General features: G+C 41.6%; 1 non-coding gene across 1 annotated transcript; it reads left to right on the plus strand.

Moving 5' to 3' along the window:
• The first annotated feature begins 741 nt into the window (after window positions 1-741).
• Window positions 742-813, plus strand: trnah-gug (transfer RNA histidin (anticodon GUG)). The gene has a single exon. It is a non-coding gene; the product is annotated as a tRNA-His (tRNA).
• Window positions 814-5,287: the final 4,474 nt, after the last annotated feature.

The following is a 5,287-nucleotide window of genomic DNA, read 5'->3' on the forward strand; positions in this document are numbered from 1 at the left end:
GAAGACAGGTATCAATACCCGCACTTGGAATGGAGCGACAGTTTTAAAATATTTACACTGTCCCCAGTGGAGAATTGAGCCCTGTGACAGGCGGGGATACTAACTACTATACTACCAGAACAAGAGTGTCAAAGGAGGCCCTTCAACCAAATGTGGCCACACTTCTCAAATACAACTGCCTAATGAACTGAATCACATTTCACAATTCTTACTCCACAGACTTATATGTCTTGGCATCACAAAGCACACATCTGAATATTTATTCAGGTTGTAAGGGTTTCTGTCGCTCTGAACAATGCAGATAGTATATTCCAAATTCCAACCACCCACTGGCTGATAAAGCTTTTTTGTACATCTTCGCGACTGCGCTACTCAGTTCCTCTGAATCTGGGCTGGGAATTGGGACTATGTGGCAGCAGTGGTTACTGCCTTGTGTGGGGAAACTGGTGAAGTAGCCAATGTTAAACTGCATTACGATTGAAGCATACATTTCAACAACACCTGTACTGTCCCCGGAGTTTTTGATGTTTTGGAGAAATCTACTTATCTCAGCCTTCAGCATATTAATGATGGAATCACCACAGCCTCTGGGGGAACCGATATTAAACGGTCAGCCCATTCTGAGTTCCCACATATCTGCCACTGTTCGCTTAGCACTAATATTGTGCATTATTTGCGCTGCCTAATATGTCCTATGAGACTGTATTTATTGCATGCTATCAGCGCTCTCATCTGTGGGATGCCGTGATCGTATAGTGGTTAGTACTCTGCGTTGTGGCCGCAGCAACCTCGGTTCGAATCCGAGTCACGGCAGTAATTCCTCTATCTGCTGCAGCTCTTGGGAAACACCAAGGAATCAGTTGTTTGGGTAAGGTAATTTTTCCCTTCAAATTCTGCTCGCTCACATCTCTGTATTTCATATGTCAGAATTCAAATCCACCCGTTCTCAGAGATTTCACTCCTTCCTACCATCACTAACTGAACTTTTCATCCCACAGCCCCATTACATTAATTTAGAGATGCCGGTGTTGGACTATGGTGTAAAAAGTTAAAAACCATACAACGCCAGGTTGGAGTCTAACAGGTTTAACTGAGCACTAGTTTTCGGAGCACTGCTCTTTCATCATGTGGTTGCGGAGTCATTTCCTATTTCATTAAGGCATTGCAGAATCGAACACAGACTCTCACATTGATAGTGTTCAGTCTGTGCTGCTGCGGTCACCGTTGCTGGGTGAACATGCCCCAACCCCACCATCGGGACCTGCAGATCAGCTGATCCATTTGGTTACGGCTGTTGTGAGGCCAATCCTCAGGTAGCAGCTTTTACTGATATGGACTTGCGATTATGGGCGGTCAAGCTCAGGAAAATGACACAGGACAATATCGAGGAAAAGCGACTTCTTTCAGACAGATTAGTTTCACGGTTTTCCGCAATGGCCGAGCACTGTTACCACGGAACTGTTAACTCAGATACAGAGCAAATGGACCAGAGACCCGGGTTTGACTCCAACCATGCCAGGTGTTAGAATTGGGATACAATACATATCTGGAATTACGAATCTAATAACACCTATAAATACATGGCCAATTGTTGAAAAAAACAAAACCATCGTGTTCACTGACGTCCTTTGAGGAAGGAACCTGCTATTCTTACCTGGTCAGGCCTCGATGTGACTCCAGACTCACTGCTATACGGTTGAGTCTCGACTACCCGCTGTGCAATTAGGGATCGCAATCAATACTCCCGAGACAGTCACGCCCTCATTCTGTAACAGAATAGGAAAAAAAGTTAATTTAGCTCTCGCTAGATTCCTGTGTGCAGTTCTGCAACTCACAGTATAGCAATGATGTGATGTCACTGCGAACGTTGCAGGAAAGATTCAATGGGATATTGTCTGGGCAGAAGAGTTTCACTTATGAGGAGAGATTGAACAGACTGGGGTTGTTTGTCGCCGAGCAGAGGAGATTGGAGAAGACATAACTGAGATGTACAAAATAATGACGGATATGGATAGGATAGACTGAAAGAAGCGTTTGTTATTGATGGAGGGATCGAACACTGGGGCCAAGAGATTTCGGGAAAAGGCAGAAAGGTTTGATTATATGTGCGGAAAGGGTCAGAGAGGCGGAAACATTTTTAACCTGAAAAAAATTCAGATGTGAATTTGTGATGACAAGGAATGTAAGTCTATGGGCGAAACGATGGAAAACTTGATTGAGGTCGTTGAGCAGTTGTGTTGGACAAGTGCGGGCACAACAGGCTGAAGGGCTTCCTTCGATGTTGTTGTCCTCCACAGTATCGTGGTTAGTGTCCCCTCCTGTCTCAGGACTCAATTCTCCGCTGGGGGGCATCGAAAATGTTTTAAATCTGTCACTCTGTTATCCAGTGAAGGTTATTAATGCCTGGCCTTCCATTCTCGGTGGGACGTGTCACAGGAAGGACAGTGCTGTCAGAATCAGCTGGGGAAGGACTGCAGCTCCTGGGAGAGAGTGTGTCAGTGAAAGTGCTAACACGTAACTTCTGCAAACTGCACATTGTGTTTGTGCTGCAATGAAAACCATTATATAGAGTTGTTCCTGACTGATATGTTTATTTAAAGCAGGAATCTGAGGAAGAAAACAGAGTAAACCCATTCAGATCTGAGTGCAGAATCATTTCCAGCAGCACTAATGAGGTTGTACAGCGTAGAACCGCGTTTGGATGCATTGAATTCGGGTCGATGGGCGCAGCTTGCTTTCACTAGGCTGAGTTACCAGTGTGTAAAGCCATTAAACATGATACAGATAGTGTTCAATGTGATGGTACCTTTGCTCAGTATTTCACTCTGCTGTTAAGTCTGTAGGTTAGGTGGATTGGCCATGTTAAATTGCGCTGATGTGTCCAGGGAGTGAATTCAATAAGTTAAGTGAATTAGTCATAGGGAACGCAGTGATAAAGTCACACGATGCCAGGTTTTTATTTCAGTAGGTTTATTTGAAATAACAAGCCAGAGGTATGCGGGGATAGAGACTGGAGCTAGGTCTGGTTGAGATTTTCTTCAGAGTGTCCTTACAGACTCGATTGGCTGAATTGTACTTTCTTCATTGTAGGGAATCCGTGATTCTATCAGAGAGAGGACAATGCCAGCGCTTACTGGGGTACAAAGACATTAGATATTATGCTGACAGCGTTTAGTGGGGATAGAATTTTATTTATTTGTGTGTTTGAAAATTTGAAACTGAACAAAATAAAACCGAATGTAAGTTTTCCAGAGTATGTGAGGTTTGGAGAGAGGAAATAGGTGGTAAATTCTCTATTTCAATTCGGTAAATATCTGAACGTCACTCTTTCAAGAATATCGATGTAGGACAAAGAAATGATGGGAATAGAATTTCTGTCACTCTGAGAATCCGTTTCCAAAATATTTGGAAAGGCATATTTCGAGACACACAAGCAGTGAGTTTCACCAGGAGAGAGAGACAGCCTGTGGCCAGGTAAAAGTGTAAAAGAGGGGTGTGGAGGATGGAAGGTGCGAGGAAACAAAGTCTACTTTGGATAACTTTAGATGTAAAGAAAAATCGGAAACGTATGCAGCTAAAAAAGATTCAGCAAAAAAATTAAGAGTTTTGAAAGATTTAAATTAATATTCCCCATGAAGTATTATAAATGCAACAGAGCCGATTTGGTATATTGTCAAGGGAAGATCTTCAATAATGAACAGGAAGTGACTCGTCTCTTGAATATCGATTTCCTGCTTTAATCATATGCCTTAAATGGAGGATATTCGCCGTGATGTTGGGTTCATTTGATACCCACTGAAATCTGCCAAAGTAATTAAGCATCAAAACTGATATCTTTTCTTGTAGTTCAACCTTCTGTTTTTCTCATCAGTATTTCATTTAAACTGAAATATTTTCGGAGCAAAATTGAATACAACATTAAACGTTCCAATGATAGAAATCCAATTCACTTCCGATCATTGCAATGAACAGAGTGAGGTTGCAGCAAAATTAATAAAATGAAATGAACAAAACTGCTTTTCTGGGAATTTTACCCAGTCCGGGTTCAGTCATATGAGAAAGACTATCGAGCTAATACATCACCTTCACTTCTCTCTCCATATATACTTCTTCACGTGAGAGAGAAACTATGTGAAGAAATTATGAGTCAAGACTAAATGTGCGTGTGAATGTGACGGGAATTTCTTGTTCGCTGGTTCATTCTGAGACAATTCCGAATCGGAATGAATCAAGGACAGGTATTCCTTCCAAGGACGATGTAAATTCATTGGATTTTGCTGGTACTATTGTCCCGCTGAAAGCAGAAACATAATGATGTGGATTCGCCCTTTGCCACGGGCTAAAGTGGCCCAAAGGTTAAAGCGATGGTTGCATTTTTTTATGCATGTGTGGATTTGAATCCTACTCTGGCTGTTACTTCTATCAAACGCAGCTGTGGTTTCCCTCCGTGCCTCGCATCTTTAGTAGACATTGGATGGAGAAATTTGCTCTTGCCCTTCATTGCACCGGAGATTTGTGATAAATCTATACCACATCAAAGTCGAAATAAAGCAATTTATTTCTGTTGTAAGTTAAATTGGGATAATAAAATTGAGTGCAACATTCCGTTCATCCTTTCATTCCATCTTGACTTTCTCTGAATTTACATCAAATGAAACAAATAAGGAGAGATTAGATCAATAGTTTATCCAGTGGTGTTGTGAATGAATATTTTGATGTAACATTCCACATAAAGGTCTGATCAGTATTTTAAACAGTCAAGTGGAATTGGAACTGCAGAAAACTTCTTTAATGAAACAAATTTTACATTCTTTCACAAACTATTGCTGTGTGATTCATACCGCGATCCATCATCCAGCATGATCACCATCTTGCCAACAACATTAGATTCCCCCAATTTTATCAGCAATCACACCTTCTGCACATATCCATCTGTGGTGTGCACAATGCCATTTGTTGTTTCCAGGCGACAGCACATTTCTTGTTCATCAGCTTATGAGCCTCGTTGCTGATCTGTCTGATCAGTTTGAGAAAACTTTTCTATCACTACATCCCATCACTACAGAATTCTAAACTTATCACTAAATAATGTGTTAGACAAAATGATGTAGAATTGCAAGTCGGCCATTGAGCCCATCGAGTCTGCTCCACCATTCAATGAATTCATGGCTGATCTGATAATCCTCAACTCCATTCTCCTGCCTTACCTCGACAGAGCTTCATCGTCTTTCTGGTTAAATATCAGTCTGGTACAGTTTGGAAATACAGAAAACTCAGCCTCAACAAC

The sequence above is a fragment of the Hemiscyllium ocellatum genome, unplaced genomic scaffold (genome assembly GCF_020745735.1).
Source record: "Hemiscyllium ocellatum isolate sHemOce1 unplaced genomic scaffold, sHemOce1.pat.X.cur. scaffold_98_pat_ctg1, whole genome shotgun sequence".
Classification (NCBI taxonomy): domain Eukaryota; kingdom Metazoa; phylum Chordata; class Chondrichthyes; order Orectolobiformes; family Hemiscylliidae; genus Hemiscyllium; species Hemiscyllium ocellatum.